Source organism: Orbicella faveolata, unplaced genomic scaffold, assembly GCF_042242905.1.
Source record: "Orbicella faveolata isolate gen_17 unplaced genomic scaffold, um_ofav_v1 contig_24, whole genome shotgun sequence".
In the NCBI taxonomy this organism is placed as follows: Eukaryota; Metazoa; Cnidaria; class Anthozoa; order Scleractinia; family Merulinidae; genus Orbicella; species Orbicella faveolata.
The window spans coordinates 8,026,157-8,039,589 of NW_028301552.1; the positions used below are offsets into that span (position 1 = coordinate 8,026,157).

At 40.5% G+C, this 13,433-nt stretch overlaps 1 long non-coding RNA gene across 1 annotated transcript; it reads right to left on the reverse strand.

Annotated features, from left to right (window-relative positions):
- Nucleotides 1–8,085: 8,085 nt before the first annotated feature.
- LOC149110227 (uncharacterized) lies at nucleotides 8,086–9,998 on the reverse strand. The gene is made up of 2 exons (XR_016208211.1): nucleotides 9,149–9,998; nucleotides 8,086–8,279 (listed from the first exon to the last, which is right to left on the reverse strand). It is a non-coding gene; the product is annotated as an uncharacterized LOC149110227 (long non-coding RNA).
- Nucleotides 9,999–13,433: the final 3,435 nt, after the last annotated feature.

Consider the following 13,433-nt stretch of genomic DNA (forward strand, 5'->3'; position numbering starts at 1 on the left):
CAAGCCTAAAAGTGGAGCTCCTGGGCGAGGTTGCTTAAAGCCCGAGTAAGCTAACCCAGGATTTTGATGTGAGTTTTGCAACTTTGCGTTGAGGTTTTCTGTTTATAATGTCTGGCCTTCTGTTTTGAGTTTCAATAATCTCAAACTACATTAAACATAAGCAGTGAAAAACATTAGTATACCTTCTGAACAACCCGGCCCTGATCAACCGGGCCCTGATCAACAAGTTAACCTAGTTTGAGCCCACAATCCAATAGAAAACCGGTACTTTGTCAGCGGTCAACTTTTAAAAAACATGTGACCTTGATGAGCTCTTAACCTGAGCCTGTGATATGGTCACATAATACTGGTCAGCAGATACCTTGTTTTGACAGCTGTCAATTGACCATGACATGGATGTCCAATATCATACATGTATGATTAAACTATGGCCGCCATGTTCTGCGGCATTGGCTTTGTTGGGCGCACCCGCCATGATCCACACTGCTAGACATGTTGACCATGAAAAAATAGTTCTGTGGTTTTCTATTTGTTCGCGTGCATGTGGTTCTGTTTCTATAGTTATGGGGCTCCGCTTGGCGGCAGCCGCTGGGAGCTCCGCTATAAAGGTGGCTGTGTCATAAATTGTTTCACAAAAAATGGAAGGAAGCAATAAGTTCATTTATACTCTAATCACCCTGAAACGATTTTAAAATATTTTGTAACTAATCTTAATAAACACAAACACAGCATCAAGGGCGGGCATCTCGTTTATTGATGGAGGATACAGCGAGCGTTACATCATCATAAAGAAAATACAGCAGTGAATAAACAGAAAAATTAAAAAGCAAAGTTGAAAGAGATGCCTTCGAGTGGCTCTTGCATAACTTACAAATTCTTAAATAGCCTACTAGCCCCTTAGAGATTCACGCCTAAAATACTTCTACAGTTAACACGAACCATACATAGTGAACATACTCCAGTGTAATTAGCGAAACGTTACAAAATATATTTATACTCTAATCACCCTGAAACGATTATAAAATATTTTGTAACTAATCTTAATAAACACAAACACAGCATCAGGGGCGGGCATCTCGTTTATTGATGCCCGCTTTCGAAAATAAAGAAAGAGAACAAAGGAATCTAAGTGTGCAAACTTCAAGACACTGAAAGTAAAGATTCTAACTTATCTTAATATAGCCGTAAGAAGCTAGCCGTCCTTGGCTCGATCAGTCTTCCATCTGCCGTGACATAAAAAGTGTAGATTGCTGATACCTGCTCCTTAGCGGTCCCTGTTCTTAAGCTATGTAGATCAAACAAGTGTATAAGATATCCTAGTTCCGCACACGCATGCCAAGTCTAAAACTTTATTTTACTACGAATTTTTTGAGAGCAAAATATGCTATATCTTCGAGAAAATAAATTCATAAAATTAAAACTAAAAATTACATATAATAAACATCTGATTTGCTCTCACATGTATAAATTCTGACAAATGTATCGCAAAAACTAACGTCACAACAACGAAGGCTAGCTAACTCGTTGCGGCGGAGAAAAGCCGTTAGGCAGTCACGCAAATTGCAGCTAAGCGAAGATTAGAAGGATTAGCCTGGGGGTCCGCAAACCTACTATATATCCTCAAAATCATCTCGGGAGTAACAGCGCCCCCCTTTTTATGGAAACAGGTTTTGCAAGCTCAATTTTAGCCGCCTCGAGAACACTTCAAGTCAAATCGCAAATCGGAAAGCCATACCGATGGTGTGCCAATTTATGCCATAACAGGCAGACTCAAGTGTGGAGTAGAGGGAACTCTGCTGCAGCAAAATACTCCAAATAAGGAGCAACTGACGTCTCATCAGACGGCAAACAAGCGACTTCCTCAAAGCGCGAAGACCATTCTCTAAATGTTTGAAAGTCACTTGAATAACGCTCTGTTGTTGGAGGGGCCTTTACTTTAGAGGGACGCAAGGGAAGACCTTCCGTCGACTTGCGAAGCCGTCTGGATCTCTTGAGTGGGCAACCTTTGAAGTAAACACTCATCCCCTTGTAGACTTGAAAGATAACAAAAGAAATGTGAGAACAATTAGAAAAAGCAAAAATGCAACAACACGCAGATCAGAACATAAGGAAGGCCCAGAGGCGTAAATCCTGCATTCAGCACACTATATACTGGCAGTCCTGCAAAAAAACGGCATGGCTCAACGGCCTAAAACAGTGTAATCACCTAAGATCAACACGTGATAAACGGGCAGTCCCGCACAAAGATGACATGGTCCAACGGCCTAAAACAGTGCAATCACCTAAGATCAACCCACGATAAACGGGCAGTCCCGCACAAAAATTACATGGCCCAATGGCCTAAAACAGTGCAATCATTTAAGATCAACACATGATAAACGGGCGGTCCCGCACAAAGATGACATGGCCCAACGGCCTAAAACAGCTTAATCGTGACCACGCGGCATGACTTCTCCATAGACAGATTCTACTGGACATTAGACTGTACAGCGCCGACAAGCTACTAAAATTCTCCGAGCCAAAAGGGAACTATTATTTGCCCCATGGAGATAAACATCTTTACCGTTCTCAAGAGAAAATCAATAACAAAAGATCTGAAACCCCACCTACGATCCACCAAAAATTAAAGGCCAAAAGGGAGCTGAAAGGCCAATAAAGAGTAACCAGTTCTATTAACAAAAACATATGTGGCGGAAGACATTTTTAACTAACGAAAACAGGTGGCACTAGCCAACAGGTTTCTCCTAGCCAACTAAATGCTAGGGAATATTCGAATAGAAACTGGGAAAACTTGATTTTTTTTTTTTTTTAAACTGGGAAAGTAATCAATTGAACAGGGACCCAAATAAGAGGTTACTTCATGAAAATAGCTATCTTTAACTGACCAGTCATCAACCGACGATCTTGCATAAGTAATCAGCTGAACGAGGTATCAACTCAGCCTCGATTTTGATATTACTTTCTTGGCGGTATCAAATATATCACCGGCGAGTTGAAGCGAACACAGTTTCATACTACCAGAATCGACGATAAAAGGTACAGTTTGGTTGTCTGTAAACCACTTAACAGAGCACCCTGAAAGAAGATGGGCAAACTTTTCAAAGCAAAACAAACAGAGTGGAGTTCTCTCCACGTGGTACTAAATCTGGTATACGTCTACATAGAATCTCAGTTTTTGCGCAAAAACAGGCAAGTTACCAATGGCAATGAAAGCAGCCAATCCAATAGCACTAACATCCGAGTATACAATACGAGATAGTCTGCGAGCAACGTCTGCAAAACACTGGAATTGAGATAAGAAACATTGTTCTTCCAGAACTCCAACTGTATGGAAACTGACAACGGGTTAACAACAGCAGGAGCACACGCGCCTCGACAACTGAACCTGTGGCCAGAAGATCAGAAATAGGCTGCTCGACAAATCACTGTACTGGACTGAATGGCTGAGTGATTATTAGAAAACTGAGCTGAGGGTAGAATGTAAATAAAGAGAGTCTGATACCCATCAAAAATAGTATCGCGAATAAAGCAAGAAGCACCTATATGATTTGAAAACTCTACATTAACCTTAAGGTTGCCTTTAACTTAAATATAATGCGTTCCGTCCTGATAATCAGTCTTTACTCACTCATTCAGTCATCGGGGCTAGTACAATCGTTAACCCTCGGACTAATACTCCCATCGTGGTACAAGGAGGATGAAACCCCCTCCTTGGGTTTTCGTTCTATTAAGGCACAGAAAATAAATTTACATTCATTAAATAGAAAACCCTGAGCCTGCTCTATAAAATAATGACAGAATTTTTGGCTGTGACGTCGCATGACGTCATTTGACCCGCCATCTTGGATTTTACTATTTTCTTAAAAAAGTCAAAAAATAATCTAGAATGCTTATGAAATGTACAATTTGGTGAAGTTCAGCAAAATGATGAACAAAGCTGAAAAAAAAAAAAAAAAAATACAGAAGTATGTCAAAAAAGTTGATCTTTGTCTAGACCTATAAGAAGTTTGCGGTTGCCATGACAAAGTCAAAAGTAATGGACGCAATTGACATATCCAAAATTTACGCGAACGATGAATGAACAGCTACAGAAATTTTTTAGCCCCTTAGAGAAAATTGTCTTTTCAAGACTTCCAAAAACCTTGAATCACACGGTTCAACAAAATTACCAATAAGTTCAACTGGGTCAAAGTCTCCCAATCATTTGATTAAATTGAATAAATTATATACTCATCTTATCCCATTCTCTTCAATGCAGCTTGGTATTTGCCATAAGTATGTATTTTTACCGCTTGGAGGGACTGCAGCGGCTCCTCTAAAACGGCTTCGGTAGGAAGATGGATTTGCTCAGTGGCTTCTTTGGCCGCATCTGAAACTCTTGTCTGCTAGTTGAGGCTGACGTCCACGAAAGGACTGCATGCGAAAAAAACAAAAAGGCTGATTAGAAGAAAAATAATTGGACAGGCCATGAGTGGATGGAGCTTCAGTGGATGTTGAGCGGGTAGCTGTAGAGTTGGCCAGCTAGACGCATTTTTCCGCTTTTTCTCCCGGATCTTAGCTAGCGTTCGTATTTCGGCTGATAAGAGCTTTTTCTCTTCCTCTGAATCTTCGGCGAGTTCGTCCGATTCGTACTTGCACTGCTGCCCAAGCAGCGGGGTTCTTGTCCGCGGAACGAAATAACTTGGCTGCTGAAAGGTTTCCTTTTGAGATGGTCTTGCTGGTCCCGTCTGTTGCATCCAGCAGAGAGTTGCTGAACTCGTATTGTACTTTAGAGTTAAAAGAACTCGAATCCTTGGACACCGTTTTTAGCCTCTACAGTTGAGACTGAGTGGCAGCTTGTTTCTCGTCGAGATCGCGTTTGAATGCAGCGAACTTCTGATCAAACTTAACGTCCAAAAGACGAGGAAACAATGTTCGTGGAGCAGTCTCATGAAAAGGATCTCCCTTAGTGAAGGATTGCGCGATCGAAGCGGGAACGCTCGCTCGTTCAGTATCCGACGACATAACAGCAAAAGCAAAGTTGAAAGAGATGCCTTCGAGTGGCTCTTGCATAACTTACAAATTCTTAAATAGCCTACTAGCCCCTTAGGGATTCACGCCTAAAATACTTCTACAGTTAACACGAACCATACATAGTGAACATACTCCAGTGTAATTAGCGAAACGTTACAAAATATATGGTTTAAGGCTACCGTATATAGGTGTTTCGCATCCAAGAGAAGTAATGCTCCCCTTTTTCACTGTACTGTAGATACGTAAACCCCTATATCAAATTAAAGCTTATAGAGCTGGTTATCAAACGAGACCAAGACTTTTGAAATAAAATGAGTTATCCAATTATCAAGGCCCCCTAATGGGAGTGTCCAAATTACCTTTAGAAAGCTACAGGTCAATTCAATTTTTTTGCTAATTTAATATGTTACTCAGGTTCTAGACTCAAAGTGCTTAAACAACATGTCTGCATTTTGCCATATTCAATTTCAGTGAAAATAAAAGTTACAGAACAATTTTGAAATAGGATTAAAAAAAATATACGAAGTGATTGTACAAAAATCACTCTTGGAAAGATAAAAAAATTCAAAATAAAATATCCCCTGACATGTTTTTGTTGTTTACATGTCAAATTAGCTACATCGCTTAGATGCATGACACTTCAAAAGGCATATGGTAACCCTAAAGACACAGCATTTACGACAGAGTGATTCTAAACTATATCCTTATTCTAGATCTAGACTACACAATTATATCACTGTCACTCAAGACTGTATAAACTTCATGATCTAAAGGCAAGGACAAGATCAGATCTACTGACTTTGTCAAAAAAAGGAAGCTTGGGATTGCATAACCCTAGATACATATATGCATGTTTGCCAAGATGACTTGACATCACAATTTGTTTATTTTTTTTTTAACCAGCACATTCAATACAGACTAAGGAAGACAAAAGAAAAGCCACTAACAGGAATGCAAACAGTTTTAGACCTAAATGGAAGATCAAGATGTCTATAATTATTTGGACCAGGACAATAAACATAAACTGGGAAGAAAGTTGAAGCCACTAGATGGAATGCAAACAACGAGACACTGCAAAGGTGTTACTCTTTTCTTTTCAGTCCAGACTGAAGTGTCATCGTGTTCAAGATCATATATTTCATGAAAAGGTTACAAGGATCATATTTGAAATAATTTTCCTAATAGGCCTATTGCAATAGTGGATGACATCACCTCAGCAAAGACAGGAAGATTTTCCAGTGTCATTTGTTGATTGCAATTATACAAAGTAAGAAAGATACCAAATTTACATTCTCCAGACCTGCTAATTAAACTTTGACAATCCTACCTGCAAGACAACTCAGAAGGCTTGCATAAACTCTTCAGATCACACGTAATACATCAAATGAATGGTTCTTGATCCTTCTCAAACAGTACTCAACAATTAATGACACAAGATACAACTATGGTACTGACGAACATGATGCCTGTGCTGACCTTCCATGAAAGCATATACATTGCTGATGAAAACTTTAAATAAGTATAAATGCAAATGACTTTTAATTAATTAAATTAGGAAAAAAGTAGACATAGAGTTCTAGAGCTGGTATTCTTGGTTTGTACTGTCACACAAAAATTAATTCGAATTGACCATTCAGTGGATAAATTCAAGAAATTGTGATGTTATAGGAGATAAATAAAGAAGACACCTTTCCAAGTTTTAGCTCTACAAGCTGTGCATCTTCCCAAGCTTCAGATGTTTGTTGAAATATTTTGCGCAAATTTACAGAGCCCAGTACGAAACTGCCATGTTGGTGTACCTCCATTATACACCAACATTGCAGCAGGCAAATATTGTAAACATCTGGAAGTTACTTTGGATATCTAGGCGGCTGATTATCTGAACTGAACAAGCAAACATCTAAATATTAAGCACTTTTCCTAATATTTTAACTTCTAAAAAGGCTAAAAGCCACGAGATAAGTAAATATTTTTTGACAACTGCTTTCGTACCTTTATGTTACGCACCACCATAACTCTGAAATTCAAAATGTGCTTGTTTCCAGACAAAGCAAGCCATTAAGGTGAAAAGTTGTTAAAAGATATAAATTTATACCCCTCTTACATATGTATGCCTGATGAGGATAAAAACTTTAACTAGTGCCTCTTTAGTTTTGGATTTTAGAAAATGATCATGTCACGCGCAAATGAAGATTATCCTTAAGGTCAGATTGGGTAAGATTTGAGTCCTAGATTGAATTTTGGTGGTTTCACTAACCTTGGTATCATCTTTGGTTAAACTAGCAACTCAATTTATTTTAGCAAACTATTACAATCCCTTGGGCCCAGTGGTTCGGTGATCTAAACACCTTGGAAAGATTGACCATGATAAATGCAAATGTTTGCTAATTATGCAACTAGTTGTGGCAAATAGTAAACACCTCAAATTTTCCACTGTTCCTTCTCAAATAAATTTGCACTTGATTCACATATTACAAAATATAATGGAAGACTTCTATTTTCATCAATATCACTCGTTGCTTTTCGTCGTTGTCAAAATAATTATTATGACGATGGAACAAAATAATGAAAGTACTGATTTGGATTGTTTGCGCTTGGCCACTAGTCGTTTCGGCCCAGCACATTGGTTTGTGAAAACAGTTTTCTCACATTAAAAATATCCCAAACCCTCTTCACTAGTGTTTAAATAGCCTGTAAGAGCAATTATCTAATTTCTTGTATAACCGAAATAGAGGATTTATTTTGAGACCGGTCACAAAACAAATTTGTTCCATGACCGATAGAAACTCATCTGTTTCTGTGGTTTCTGTGGTTGTAGATCTCGCTCATGACTGGTTATAACTCAATAAACATTCCAGACATATTTTAGGTGTTCACGGTCTTGTGAGTTTGACTGTAAGGCTCTCCAATAACTGTATAGGTACCATGCACTTCAATTGTAAAATCTTATAACAGTGATTGGCCTTTTTAGGGACTACACATTATAGTACATTGGCCAAAATACAAATAGTCCAAAAACGAAGAACAGACTAGAAAGTAAATTTAACAAAGCCTGCAATGATTGCAGAATGATTAAGCCTTGTTATTGTTTTATTCAAACAACACATACTTAGTATAAGCTTTTGCTGACAAGGATAGTACAAATCTGGAACGATATTCCAACAACTCTGGTTACTGCTGTACTATCTAGTGAAACCACAACCTGCATGCCTCTTGTAAGATTTGTGTGTCAAATAGAACCAATAGATTGTATCCATTTTAGCATTCTGCAAACAGAATATAAGTGGACAGAAATAAATAAACAAATTAATTATTCAAAATTATTCCATTAAATTACTGGAACTAACATAATAGCCACCTAATTTGTTACAAACTACAACTAGATTCTAACATGGAACCTACAGAAATTTGATTACCTATGGTATTTTGAACTTTAACACCCAACATTTAAGTACATTGTATATGGGAGTAGACTCTTTTTCCTTTATGTTCTAAAGATACTAATTTATGCACTGCATCATTTACTCTGTACTGATGATACTGCTTACAAAATTCCAACAGTTAAGCTGTTCTATATATTTAAATGATTCTGTGGTTGTTTTATGAAAGGGCCTGTACGGTCAAATATTCTTTGATGGCCTATGTAATTTAGTAATGTACAAAGATGTTCCGATTTCACTTCCACTTTGCTGGCAATCAAATTGAAAATCGTCAGTGTAAAACGCAGACTGCGGACTGCAGACCGGGGTAAAATGCAGACTGAGAGTAAAATGCATACCGCAGACTACAGACTTCATAAGTACATATCGTTTTATAATAATAGTATCAGGCGCTGATCTTAAACATGATTATTCAGGCTAATTGCGGTGAAAGACTGCACTCCGGTCAGCTGAGTCGCGCTCCGGTTAGCCTTGATATCACTTAGGTTAGCCTAAAAAATATGCTCCAGTTAGCCTGTTTTCGGTTAGGACTCAATGGTCAGTCTGCATTTTAGTCTGTAGTTTACGGTCCGCAGTCTGCGTTTTACACTGACCGAATCAAAAATCTAGTGTAAAATAAGCTTACTTACACTGTAACACTGTAATCAACCCTAAAGCCTACCACTATCAACAATGAAAAATATCAGATGGCTCACCTCTTAATCGTTTCAAGAAAGTACCTCTTCTTGTGTCAACATTTCATGGCGTTCAACTTCGAATTTTTCTCTTCCGGATCTTGTTAGACCTTTCGTAAACACGTTGCTTATGATCTGACATGTTTCTAACTGAGCATTAATTTTTCCGGTACCTAATAAAGAGGAAAAATCACTTGAAACCTAAAAACTCAGATCAAAATAGTTAAATCCGACGTGTTTTGCAGGGTTATACACTTGCCACGAGCGGCGAATTAATGTCTTGTTCCCAGTGTTCCTCGGCCCTTCTCGAGAGGGGAAAATCCGCTGAGTGCAGGCGCAGGGCTACGTGAAGGGCGACCCAACATGGGACGATTTGTGTAACGAACGTTCGAAGACATCTAGATAGAAAAAAGTCGTAGGGGAGGGGGAAGGGGTGGCCTCCTAAGTTTCCCTGAAATCTGCCCATGAATTAAGGCTCAATTTTCGTTTTCATTATCACATCACCTAGACTGCGAGCAGTCTCTCTCGTCCTCGAAAATCCATGGGGAAGAACGCAAAACAAGTAAGCGCGCGAGCGTGACTCATGATTGTGAGCGTGACGTGCGAGCAACGATGCCGCGAGCCGCTAGTAGCGCGGACATCGGAAGATGGCTGCTAGCGGCTCGCGGCATCGCCATTCGTCGCTCGCACGTCGCGCTCACAGTCACGCTCGCACGCTTACTTGTTTTGCGTTCTTTCCCACGGTTTTCGGTATGGCATGCGTGGGGCCGCACACACGAGGAATGTGTTCAATATAGAAAAACCCTTTCTCTCTTCTTCTCACACGTTGATTTATTTAGTGCATACAATTCAGCCCAATAGCCCTTTAAGTTTAATGCTTAGCTTTTTTCATTTGCGTTACAATGTAATTCAACGCGGATGCCGTGCAAGTTAGATTATAAACAATTATTGGCTGAGGTTTTAGTGATATCCGGAATAATGAAGGTCGAGGTAAGTGAAGCTGATAACACTAACCGAGACCTTGATTATTTCGGATATCACAAAAACCGAATCTAATAATTGTTTTATTATACATTGTTTTAAAGAAAATAACGACAAACGCATTATCGCACTGAACACAGTTTATTTTCGACAAGCCATGTTCTTACTTCGCTGTCCGTGAACTTGACATTACTCTTGAAAATCATGCATGGCGCGCGCAACCTACAGATTATTCACTAATCTGCTAGCAAATTAGTGAATAATCTGTAGGTTGCGCTGTTTCCCAGAATTAACTGTAGTTTTTTCTTTCTTTTTTTTAGCCAATGAGAAGACAGATGGTGACTACAATGTATAGATTGTTTTCACATGACGTCATCACTTTCTAAAATCCAAAACTAAAGAGCCACCAAAGTTTTTATCCTCATCAGGCATGAGAGGCGGTATATTTATATCTGTTTACAATTTTACAGCTCAATAGCATGCTTCGTTTGGAATCCAGAGCATTCTGAATTTCAAGGTTATGGAGGTGCGTGACACAAGGCTACGATCGAGTTCGTCGAAAAATATATACTTATCTCATGATTTTGAGCCTTTTTAGAAGTTAGAGCATTAGGAAAAGTGCTTATGTAAATGTTTGTTTGATCAGTACTAATAATCAGTCGCCTAGATAGCCAAAGTAAGTTCCACATATGTTTACACTATTTTCCGGCCGCCATATAGAGTCCTAAAGTGATGACGTCACGAAAATAAAATTTTTGAAATTATGGGATATGATGTCATTTTTTTTTTATAGACGAACCTAATAGAGGCCCTCATCCCAAAAATTAGCTCTAAATTGCAATTCCCGATAGAAATATAAGGGATCAAAGTTTGATGGCATGCCATACAAGCCCTTCAAAATTTGTTTCAGTTCCTTCAGTTTAGAACTGACTCAAAATTAGAGAGATTTATATGGGGCAATACCAAATTTTCATCCTTCATATTTCGGCTGGGAATTACAATTAAGAGTTAATTCAGCCTCTGAACAATATCAACATGAGATCCAAACAGCACTCGCCGGGATAGATGGGCAGGAGAACATCTCGGACGACATAATAGTACATGGCAAAGACCAAGCCGAACATGACGCACGCCTGAAGCTGGTAATCAAGAGGCTCGGAGAGCGTGGATCGACCCTCAATGCAGCAAAGTGCCAGTTCAGCATGGATAAGTTAACATTTGTCGGCATGGTTCTGTCGGCAAATGGAATCAGCCGTGCTGCAGACAAGGTCGAGGCCGTCATCAAAGAGAGAGAACCTCAGAATGCGTCGGAGACACGCAGCTTCTTTGGGCTGGTAAACTATCGTGGTCGATTCATACCAGACCTAGCAACTATCTCAGAACCCCTGAGACGTCTGACAAAGGCGGGAATGCCATTCGTGTTTGGAAAAGAGCAGAAAGAAGCATTCGAGGAATTGAAGAAGCGCCTGTCAAGTGCAGAGACTTTGGGGTATTTCGACAAAGATGCCCCAACGCAAATAGTCGCTGATGCGAGCCCTGTTGGGCTGGGGGCTGTTTTGACACAAGTGCACAAGGATGGACCAAGAATCATTAGCTATGCAAGCCGAAGTCTGACAAGTACCGAAACAAGATATTCAGAAACAGAGAAAGAGGCGCTCGCACTCATATGGGCTTGCGAAAAGTTCCAGCCTTACATCTATGGCATCTCATTCGAGCTCGTAACAGACCACAAACCGCTCGAAGTGATTTATGGCCCGAGGTTTAAACCGTGCGCACGCATTGAGAGATGGGTACTCAGGATGCAGCCATACAAGTTCAAGGTCAAGTACCAACCAGGCCCAAAGAACATTGCTGATTCACTCTCGAGACTAGTGAGCAGCATGGAAAGTGGGAGCAAACGCTCATCACAGGCTGAAGAATATGTACGATTCGTAGCAGTATTAGCAACGCTCAGTGCAATGAAAACTCGTGAAGTAGAGGAGGCATCTGGAGATAACGAAGAACTCTCAGCAGTCAGGCAGTGTATCAGTGGAAAGCCATGGGATCAGCTAGTTTACAAGCGGTTCCTTCCATGCAGTGGTGAGCTATGCACCATTGGAAAGCTGATACTCGGAGGAACAAGAATTGTCATACCAAAGAGGCTTAGGCCTAGAGTGTTATCTATTTCCCACGAAGGCCACTTGGGCATCGTTGGAACTAAACAAAAGCTTCGTAGCAAAGTGTGGTGGCCTGGCATGGAGAGAGACGCAGAGAAACATTGTAAAACCTGCTGTGGGTGTCAGTTGGTCAGTCGTCCCACTCCCCCAGAACCTATTAGGACCACACCCTTACCCACTGGACCGTGGAGAGATTTGGCTGTTGATTTGCTTGGACCACTCCCCACTGGTGAATCCATTCTAGTTGTCGTGGATTATTACAGCCGGTACTATGAGGTAGACATCCTGAAGTCCACCGTTGCCTCTAAGGTCATCTCAAGCCTAGAAGAGATGTTTGCACGACATGGCCTACCAGAGAGTCTGACGTCCGACAACGGACCGCAGTTTGTATCAGCAGAGTTTGTAGAGTATGTGGCACAGCAAGGCATCAGACACCACAAGGTCACAGCTAAATGGCCTCAGGCGAACGGCGAAGTAGAGCACCAAAACAGCTCACTTCTGAAACGACTCCAAATTGCGCATGCTGAGAAGAAGAACTAGAAAAGAGAACTTAACATCTATCTTGCAGCTTACAGAGCCTTGTCTCACCCAACAACTGGCGTGAGTCCAGCCGAGCTATTATTTGGCTGAAAGATACGCACCAAACTCCCAGAGGTGAGTGATGTACATGTAGAGCAAGGAGTGCGTGACAGGGACAGCGAACAGAAGAGTAAGAGCAAGTCTTATGCTGACTCAAGAAGGGGTGTAAGACACTCTGAAGTATTACCCGGAGACCAGGTAATAGTGCAACAGGAGAAGAAAGACAAACTATCAACTCGGTTCAACCCAAACCCATACACAGTTTTAAGCAAGCATGGGAACAGTTTGATTGTGCAATCCCAATAAGGGGCCCAATACTCCCGCAACACTGCGCATGTTAAGAAGTTGCTACAAAACAATGAGACGCCCAGCAAGCAGGAGGAAACAGTGACAGAAGCAAGTCAGAAGCAAGAGGAACCAACCCAACAGCAGAACGTGCTGCAGGAACCAAATGTGGCTAAGACCAAAGTTCCACCTGAAGGACATGCTGCTACCAAACCCGAAGTTCTACTCAGGAGGTCGCAGAGGCAAAGCTTGGCACCAAGTTATCTCAAGGATTAGTACACCTGACTCTGAAAGACACTGACAGT